Source organism: Monopterus albus, unplaced genomic scaffold, assembly GCF_001952655.1.
Source record: "Monopterus albus unplaced genomic scaffold, M_albus_1.0 scaffold136.1, whole genome shotgun sequence".
In the NCBI taxonomy this organism is placed as follows: domain Eukaryota; kingdom Metazoa; phylum Chordata; class Actinopteri; order Synbranchiformes; family Synbranchidae; genus Monopterus; species Monopterus albus.
The window spans coordinates 640,777-651,306 of record NW_018128016.1 but is presented as its reverse complement, the minus strand read 5'-3'; the positions used below and the strand labels follow the sequence as shown (position 1 = coordinate 651,306).

Below are 10,530 nucleotides of genomic sequence, written 5' to 3'. Positions count from 1 at the left end.
AATAAACAGACAGGTGCTGAATGGTATGGAGTAACTGGGTGCCGATCTGTGGCAGAGAAAAACAGTCAATGGTGTGATGGATGGTTACAGACCGGGCTGCGGACGCTGGGGTCTCTCCTGAACTCGCCGTGGTTGAAGTGATGATGGCTGAGGAGACCGGAGCATGCATAGACAGTTAACGGAGACTGTGCATCGACCTGTATGGAGGAGACTGGTTGGGTTGAGTGGTTCCAGGATCCAGAGGAGAGGTCTGTAGACAAAGGAAGGAGCGCAGGAGCAAGGGGTAAAACGTATAGGACAAGACTGGAGAACTAGAGCAAACAGTGAGCAAAGGGGGCCTGAAAAAATAAGGATTGATCTGGTAAGGGAGTGAATGGTGAGTAGGGTATAAGTAGGGAGGAAACAAATCAGGTGCAGCGGGTGATGATCTGGGGAAGTAGGACAGGTGTGTCAGATAATGTAATCAGGGTAAAGAAGCAAAACTAGAGTGAGGAAAAGGAAGAGAGAAAGGTGCAGCCGGTCAAACCTGGCACTGTCATAGAATTTATGTGAAGAGACATAATCGGCATTGTGCTGATGATCACTCAGAAACAAATCCTAGTATTTATCAAGTAGTATTTGTTCTCATTTTTATTCATCATGACTTGTTAGTGACATGATAACATTTATTCACTTCCTCCTAACATACAAATCTCTTAATGACAAGGCTCCATTGTATCTTAAAGACCTCGTAGAGCCTTATCATCCTAACAGAGCACTTCGCTCTCAGAGTGCAGGTTTACTTGTGGTTCCTAGAGTCCACAGAAGTAAAATGGGAGGCAGAGCCTTTAGCCATTAAGCTCCTCTCCTATGGAACTAGCTCCTAGTCTCAGTTCGGGAGGCGGACACCCTCTCTACTGTTAAGATTAGAGTTAAAGTTTTCATTTTTGAAAATTTATCAACCCTGAGCCTTCTCTTAGTTATGCTGCTATAGGCCTAGACTGCTGGGGTCTTCCCATGATGCTCTGAGTTCCTCTCTTCTCCTCCGCTCTTCATGTATTTATATGTCACCATTACATGTCATTAACTGTGTGTCTCCTCTCTCCTGTAGTGTGTCCTCTCCCTCTCCCTGCACCTTTCTGCAGGTATCCCCGGCTCCAGAGCTCTACATTTCTGATGAGCAGTCACTGACCACATCAACCTGCCCAGTGTTGTTTGTTTGTTGTTCAGGTTGTGGTCTATCCACTCACAACCAGTCAAGGCAGAAGGCCGCCCACCAAGTGCCAGGGTCTGTCGAATTTTTCCTCCCTACTGTCGCCAGCAAGTGCTTGCTCAAGGGGGATTTGTTGGGTTTTCTTTTAAGTGCCTTGAGGTGATTTTTTTGTCATTTGGCAAATTGAATTGAATTGAAAATAAGCATCTTAAATATAAATTTTAAACAAACTGCTCTGGATTTTCACACACTTTGTCTTTTCCTCTTCCTTTTTCTTTCTAAATGGTGTTGACTCTAGAGGAAATCATTGTCACCTTGCAGCTCATTTGTTGTCCATCTCGCTCAGCCTCTTTTTGTTCACTGTGCCTTCTCAAAGCATCTCAGTACAGCATTTTTCCCCTGGGCAGCCACTTTATTATTAGCGTCCTGACAACCAGGGAATAATTATGGGATGTGAGAAGGTTCTCCGTGGCTGATGGACACAGCTATTTGTGGTGTGTTCTTCTCTTTGTTGGTGCAACTTGTATTGAAGAGGCAGGAGGGACAGTGTCTGTGTGACATGCAGGGCTGAATGACTCTTTTCAACAGCCTAGGAAAAGAAATATAGTGCTTGAGGCCTGCAGTCAGTGGAGACAGTTACTAGTGTCTTGTCACAGTTGTCACATGAGATTACGGATGTAAATATCACATGCTCTTTGTATAACTGCATATAGATAGTATATGATGAATGTGCAAAGAAAGAACATTCAATTGGTGAATTTGGGATGTCTGAAGAATGATAATGATCAGTACAGGATACAGTGGGTGAGAAATGTAGGTATGTGATGATGCTGTGAAATGCCTTACATACCACTTCATAAGCAGGCATGCTCTGAACCTATCACTGGGAAGGGGAGGCAGGACCCCCAGAGGCCCTCAGAGACCCTGCTTCTGACCTGTCATTTCATTCATTATCACCCTGCCGAGTGTGCTGCATGAGAACTAAAAGAATATGATCTCCTGCACTTTATCAACAGGGAGCTGGAGGTGGGAATAAAACCATTTTAGCATCTCTTCCCCCAAGTCTTGGCTAATGAAGGGATCAATTCTCCTTTCAAAATTTAATCCTGTAGGCCTGATGGCAAGGAGAATTTGAATCCTGTCACTTCGGCTGTGCTTTGCCTCTGGCTTGGTCACTTTCCTCATTCTCTTCAGACTGAAAGAAACTCTTTCATCTGAAGATTTTGAGCTGTGGCTCTCACTCCATCACAAAATCAATCTTGCTATTATCTTCCTATTATCTGCAAACGGCCTCATGTGTCAGGGCTATAGAGAATTATCTCACCAGCTGAAGTATAGCTGTAGGCATTCAGAGTTCCCAAATGATGAACCCCAACTGGGAAAACACTGCAAGCAAGATGTAAGCAGTGCATAAGCGCGACTGAAGTGTGATTGTTTAAAGTCATCAGAACAGCTGTCTGTCAGCAGGACAGCGGTAGGACAAATGGTCTATTCCAGGCCGACCAACAACACAAGGGCACTGGACAAAAATGGTTTTCATGTTAGATCATCAGGAAGAAATCGCATTTTATGTAATCTCTATTGATTTATTGATTTTATTGATTTTCTTGGGCTCCTTGAAGATGAAGATGAAGATGAAGATGAAGAATGTGAAAGCAACAGCCTGATTAGTCATAACGAATTGCAGTAGAAACAGAAAACAACAGGAGTTGTGTGATTTAAACAGCTGACTGTGGAGGGTATGCTTTGTTTAATGCAGCAGAAAGGAAAAAGAGGCATGGAGCGTTAAAAACACGAGGCTTCTACAGGAGACGCACATCTCAGGGATTCAGTGTGGATCGACTTCCAGTGTGTTTTAATAATGAGACTTTAGTGACCCCTCATACTTGTGACCAAATGCAGTATCTGCAGAACTAATTGACATTCCCATGTGTTTGATGCTGTCAAATATTAGCATGATAACATGTTAAAATAAGATACTGACCATTTCAGATATTACCTGGATCAGCACATAAAAAGGATCTGTTTGACATTTAAAGGAAACAGATGATGTGACTTTAAATTGCTTGTTGTCAGCTACAACTGTATGTCCACTTTCCTCCAAGGAGAAGCAAAGTAGAAATGATTTTATAGGAAATTGTATAAAAGGAGAGAGAGCTGCTGTACTACACAGAGGAATAAGTGACAATTATAAAGGTAGTAAAATCTGAATTTTCTGTGTCCTGATGTGCCCTTTTCAGACTTTAACATCCACTGAGCTTTTGTAGTTATCAGACTTCCTTCATATGCGGACTATAACGGCACACTGAAGGGTCATATACTGACTGACCTTCCCCTGCTGTCCTCTATAAATCCACTCTTGGTGTGCTCTTGAAATGTGTGCATGTGTCTGTGAACTTGACATTTATCCAACTAAATGATTGTGGAAAAAATAGTTTTGAGGATTTTGATTGGCTATTGATTTTCAGACTCTGTAGATGTTTTTCTGCCCCTTGTGCATTGAAAATAGTGGTGCAGCTAGAGAAGAAAGAGCCCACCATGAGATCAGCTTTTTTACACATAACCCACTATGTCCAGGATTCAGTGCAGCTTTTAGGGCCAGCAGGTAACAGGTGTAGGACCTGTTATGAATCTATTTGCACTGCTGGATATATTTATAACCTGAATGCTTCTGAATCTTTTAATGTGCACAGATTGGAGTGCTTGACCCTTAGCCCAGCGCTTCACCCACCAGCTTCAGCAACAACAAGTCATGTTAGTCTCACCACAATCCCAGAATGCAAAGAAATTTTAACAATTGTTAAGGGTTCTACTGGCCGCTAAAATCACTGTGCTTTAGGTCACTGTCTCCAGAGACTGTGCACATCTTTGTGTCTTTGTGAAGCCTGAACAGCTGGCTCCAGAGGTGAAGTGTTCACCAGGGCAATTTCCTTTCAGTTCCCTTCCCTTCATTCCAATCAACAGTAGCAGTTCAGGATTTCAACAAAAGTGCTGTACTTGAAAAATCACACAAGACAGAGAGGGCATGTAAATAATTACGAATTGCTTTAACTGCTGTGGCTGCCATGTGATGAGGTGAACAGGGACATTTTTTCCTTCGAACTGAGGCTCAGAGGGACGGGAGAGTCATCAGTGAAATCAATTATTAGCATATGGTATATTCCACCATGCATACAGAATACAGATGTGTTCAGAGGCAAATGGGCTGCTGCTAGAATAAATCTGCATAAAATGGAGTGTATCGTTGCTGTCCAAAGAAAACTGTGATTTTGATATTTTTCAGGAAAACTAAAGGATTTTTATGGGTTGTAAAAACTTTCCTTCTTCTTAAGCTAAGTATAGCAATTAAAAACCCATTATGTTAGCTAAAAATGTATTCACACAAAGCTAACTGTACTTGATTTTCACAAGGAATATTACATAATGTCTTTAAATGTTCTAAGCTCTCCCTTAGCCTGTTATATAAGCCTGAATTGACATTTAAATTTACTTTCCATTTGACATCACAACTAGTCAGGCTTCATCATATAGCATTACTGGCCAGATGCAACCAAATCACATTAAACAGAGTTTTCATCAATGTCACTAAAATGTTGTAATCCTTGGCCTCATATTAATTAATATTAAAATGATAATGAGCTGCACACTGATAGTTATACAGACTTTGAATCTGAGAAAAAAGATAACACTGGAATCCAAACAGGAATCCATATCAGGACCTGAATTATTGGAATTGGCAACAGTCAATTTGCTGCATTCCTAATTACATTTTTCAGCTCTTTATGTGTTTTGGAAACACATAGTTAAAATAAAAATAAAACTGTTGCTTAGCCTTTGTCCACCTAGCTAATCATCTGATTCTCACATCTGATTCTGTCTCACATCCACACACTGATGCTTTTCATTGTGAAGGTGATCTTCAGCTGCAGACTAATACTTTAACAAACAGTCCTTTTGTGCAGCCACATTGTGTGCACCAAATGCAATCAAGGAGACCATATGCGGAGGAGAAATGCATTTTTAAATGGAGCTACAGTAAATACATGTAAAAGTGTGTAGGATGTCAGACATTTTATTGAAATGCCTGAGAGGGCAGGGCACAGCTGTCTGCTCTTAGAATGATAAGATTTGTCTGGAACTGCTATTTATGGAGGCATGTATTTAGTGTTAGTACACAGTGCACCATACGGTGCTGCACTATTATCATCTTGTTTCTGAGTGAGTGCTGTTTAAGCTTATACTATCATTAAATCACCCACCACCACACTTTGTCGTGTTTTGTCCAAACCTCAGTCAGGGAGACAGATTTTATTTAGTTATTTTTGTGCTGCAGGGACAGTCTGTGACATATGTCTACAGTACATGTTCAATTCTGAAATAAAGTCACAAATGTGCTGCAAAGATCACGAGAACACCTATACCCCCACCTGCTGGACAACTGTCTGCATGTTTGTCTCAACACCCACATCAACCACATAACTGACTGAGAAAAATATTTATGAGGAGACTTAGAGCAGTTTTGTTTTGTTTTGTCTTGTCTTTTAAGGAACAACAGATGGTTCTTAAAATTGGTCTGGAAATGAATATGACCTTTGTCGCTAAGAATAGGGCTTTTAATCTGCACTCGGTGTAAATGTGAACTGCCATCCACCCACACATTATATCATAGTTCAGCCAGTTCCTATGTGAACTGCCCTCACTAAGCGCACCACTTACTCTAAGTAATCTTTTTTTTTCTTGACAATTCTATAAATACTGTATAGTTTCTAATTGTTGATACACTAATAACTTAATTTACCATACAGTACATAGTTTGCATAGTCAGCCTGTTCTGTTTAGGTTTTAAGACTTTTGCTCCCCATTTAGTGTATTTACTATTCATTTAGTGCATTTGCTGTATTTTATATACTTATTTGTTTATACTTTGTTGTTTGTACTGAGAACATAAAAGATTGGATGTTACAGCAGCACAGGAAACCAACCACATAAATATACAAAAACAAATGTCACTCTTCACTATGAAGATAAATGGGATGACATGTAAATTTGAAGTGTTATCTGTTATATGATACCTAAGAACATGAATGAATGTCACTTTCGGCCTTTTCCCTTTAGGGGTCGCTACAATAAATCGTCCTACTAACGATTCGCATGTGTTTTACACGGGAGTCACGGTTCCTGACACAACCGTGACTCGAACCCGAGCCATAGCGGCGGGAGCGCTGCACCCTGACAGCTAGTTTATCAGGGAACCATAAGAACATCCATCCATCCATTTTCTAAACCGCCTAGTCCCAAACGGGGTCACGGGCCATAATAACATAGTATGTCCAATTTTAAAAAATATTTTATGGACCAAATTAATTTTGACCATTTTAATGACTTTAACAAGTGGGGAAAGAGGTATTCAGATCCTCGAAACACAATGAAAAAATATTTATTTGCAATTGAATTTACAACATTCAACATGTTAGTTAAGTAAACATAAAAATACTGGTATGAAGATATATTTTACAGTGCCAACAAGTATGCAGAATGCCCCTTTATTTATCAGTGTTGCCTTTTTGTAGTTTTTAGACTACCTTTACACTTTGATAGCACCATTTTTATGTTGAATCTGGGTGAAATGCAGTGCCCTACCCTTTGACCCGACAGGAGAGGTTTTTTTCATCTGAATTTACGATTTTATTTTGAAGGCCGCACTTCCGGCACTTTGTTCGCTGTTTCCGGTTTGTGTGGCTTTTCATTTGGGATGAAAAGTAGAGTTCACAGAGAGAAATCAGTGGGTATGTTAAAAAACATGAAGGTCCACTGAAAAGTGTTTAACTTTATTGGAGTAAGACTACTGGAGACGGAAAGAGCCTTTTTCTAATATCTTTTGGTCGAAAAATGTAAGTTCGCCGAAGTTTGAATGAATCTTTTCAAATCAGAGTTATCGTTTTAACGATTTGTTTGGCCAACTCCACGCTTCAACGCACTGCTAGCTTAACATTACTAATGTCAAGGTTCTGGTCAAGAAACGCAAGTTTTCTAGTTTTACTGCTTTTAATTAGACTTAATGTAGCTAAATATGAAATGTTTGTGTTAGCTAATGTAACGTTACCAACAGAGTTGATAGTTTTGTTCACATGTTTTGAGTATTACATATGTTGCTTATTTCACTGGTTATTTATAGTATTTACATCATTTCTGGTAACTTCTTTCATTGTTCAGTTATTTGTGTTTTTCCCCCTTAGACATTTCGACAGATAATATCTTTGACCGTGATATATTTATTTCTAAAGTGCCTTCAATCGATTAAAATATTTAATCCCATGATTGTCCATAGTTAACACAAATTAATTCCACTTTTTCTTTATTTGTTCTAAGCAGTGGTGGAAAGTAACTAAGGCCATTTAGGGTCAGCTAAAATGGGCCACTTTTTGGTCAATTGTTTATAAGAATATAAAATATGCTAGGATTTTATAAACTGCCATGATTCTCAAATATTTGTTAAAAAAATGTGAAAACTTATAGTTGTTTTGAAATTATGAGAGTTAGTTAAGTAGTTCAGCTAAAATGGGCCAATACCTAAAAGCTTTTCTTCAGGAATCTAGGATTTTTATTTTCTCAATTTCAGCTTCTTTATTTGAGAGTCTGTCAAAACATTGTTTACAAACATTTTTCTTTGTTGGTATTCTTATGTTTGCTTTCTGATTCTTATTAGTGATGAGTGAAATTTGCTATGCCAATGTCCTTGAGAGACTTTAATCAACACTCTGCCCACATCAGCAACCTTTAGATGAAAACAAACATACATGTCGAGTGGTGTTGTGGCAACAGTGTAAAATTACTCCCAAGGATGAACCAGACTCGAGGAGGTCCAAAGTTTTTCCTTCTAAGGTCTTGGCTGATTTCTTTTGAAAGGAGTGAGGACTCATGATGTCAAACAAAGTGGTACTGTGTTTGAAGGTAGGCCTTAAAGTACATCCACAGGTACACCTCCTGTTGACTTAAATGAGGTGTCACTTAAGTTAGATGATATATTGTTTAGGTTTACATACTTCTGATAATTGAATTCAATCTTAAACAGTTGTCTCACAGGAACATAATTAATGACCCAGTAAGCTGTTTATATTCCTCCCTACACTGAAGAAACTTAGGGATGTTAGTGCAGACAGTACTGGGATTACTGGAAAATGGCAGTTTGTGAGTAAGGGAGTAAGAGGAAGACATTTCTCCGGAGTGTGTCAGGAAATGCTTCCTGACGAGGCCAAGTGAAGGTCTTCCTGAGTGTGGGGATGCTTCTGTTTCAAACTTGTTTATGGCTTCATTCACTGCATGTAGAACCTTGGAGTGTTTTAATTATCTTTTGTGTCTAAGTCTACTCCAGTAACTCTGCAGTAATACCCTTAATATGACTAAGAAATCAAAGGGCTGCTCTCGTGCTTAAACCTTGATAACAGAAGCAAAGAGAGGCAGTTTTTCTTGGCTTGCTGAAATCCCTTACTCAGTTCTTCCAGCCTACTCTCTGTTATTTTCCTCTAGTGTGATTTCTGGCCATGACGTAGTTGGGACCACGTGGGAAAACTGCTATAACTTGGATCAATGTTGTGGTGCTACCATGTGAGTCTCTGAATGACAAAGGGTTGTTTGTGTGGTGTCTCAGTGTGGCTGCTGTTGCAGTAAGAAATAAAGCAGTAGTGTAAAACCTGGAATGTCATTTCTGTGAAACAATCTGACCTCCCAGTGACACACACTACAAGTCCACTGGACCATCTCTCAGGGAGAAATGTAAATAAAGGCAGGGTGTTTGACTGGATGTTGGATTTTACATACGTCCATGTTGAGTCATTCCTCAAGTCTCAGATTCTCACATGTGAAAAATTGTCATTTTTCTCTTTAAACAGTGAAACAAGCAGGTATAAGAATTCAATTGTAGTTTTTAGTTGATGATCAAGGTACTAATCATACAGTTTGCTACCAAGCCAGATTTAGTTGTGGAGTTAGCATGGTTTTTATAGCTACAGTTATTAGGAAAAAATTAAATATTATGATAATTGATTTGTAAAACATTATAATGAATTGAAAGTTTTAAGGTTTGGACATTTTACCTCGTGCCACCAAAACCGCTGACTCTCCTGGTTTGATTCAATTTGTTATTGCATGTTGGTTTACCATTAGTTTCTTTTATGGATCACTTTGGATGTCTTTGCAGGATTTATTGTGAGTGGTGAAGGGAGGGAGGGAGGTCAACAGAGGTCAGTGGATATGTTGGTACCAGGCGCTGGTGCTTGGTTTTGTGGAGGACTAACCTCCTCAGAAATGTGTAGTCCTCACTCCTTGTGGTGCCATCAATCATCGTTACTCATACAGAGACTGCTTCACAAGGCTGGAGAGATGGGCCCTCATCTGTGGGCTTTCCTCTTGAGGAAATTCTTTATGGATGACCTGCTCATTGCTGAAACAAAGTGGAAAATGGCTCAGCTTGGCTTTTTATACAGTTTGGTTTTATGCATTTGAAGAATGAACAGACTAGTTTTTGTCATTTTCTGCCACATGACCAGGACAAGATTAATTCTTTTTCAGATGTAAATTGACCCTACATTTAAAAGTTTACTTTTAAAAAGCTTACAGATGTCGCAGCTCAAATTGCCAGATGTGATCTTGCTTTTAACACAGGGTAACAGGGAGGGGGGCAGCATCAGCTGTGCTAACACATTGTAATTTATCTTAAAACATTTTCATCCCACGTCTCTTCTACAGCTGTAGCTGTACCCTGACCAAAACCTGCTTATCGGATAGTTGGTCTTTTTCTCTTTATGTTGTTTGTTGTTTTTAGCTTTCATTTGGAAGAGGGGCAAGCTTTAGGTTTCTCCCATGGGTGAAACAAGCAGCTGACTAAACACCACTTCCACCCTGTTGAGAGTGAGTGACGGTTTTCCACCATTTTCCGGAAATACCCGCAGAGGAAGCCTTTTCAGTTAAGACATGTAACTGTGGCGCTCCTCCACCCACAGCTTCCATAGGAACTATAAACAGTTTCATTTTGAAATTAGAGGTATTTTCTGGATTGTTTATTGACCAGACGTCTGGTTTTGTCCTGCTTTAAATGACATAAAATAGTTTGTGTGCGTATACTTAACTAGGATTGTGTTCATAATCAGTCTTAATGCAGTACAGAGCCAATATGCAGCAGTGTGCATGATGTGCTCGGTGGAGTCTGTAGTTAAAGCCCTCTAGTGTTAATAAAAAAAACCTAGCCCCCAGCTTATATTTGAGGTCATCGGTTTAATGATGCTCTTAATGTCCCCCCATTTTTTTTTTTTTTTTTTTTAACCTTGCGGGTGCTACAGCCC

General features: G+C 39.6%; 1 protein-coding gene across 2 annotated transcripts in view; it reads left to right on the top strand.

The window, feature by feature from the left end:
- Positions 1-6,924: 6,924 nt before the first annotated feature.
- LOC109967813 (liprin-beta-1-like) overlaps positions 6,925-10,530 on the top strand; it is a 24,853-nt gene continuing 21,247 nt past the window's right edge. For both annotated transcript variants that reach the window (XM_020613642.1, XM_020613641.1), the window contains exon 1: positions 6,925-7,083. The gene's annotated coding sequence lies outside the window, so the exon portion shown is untranslated. The remainder of the gene's footprint in view (positions 7,084-10,530) is intronic.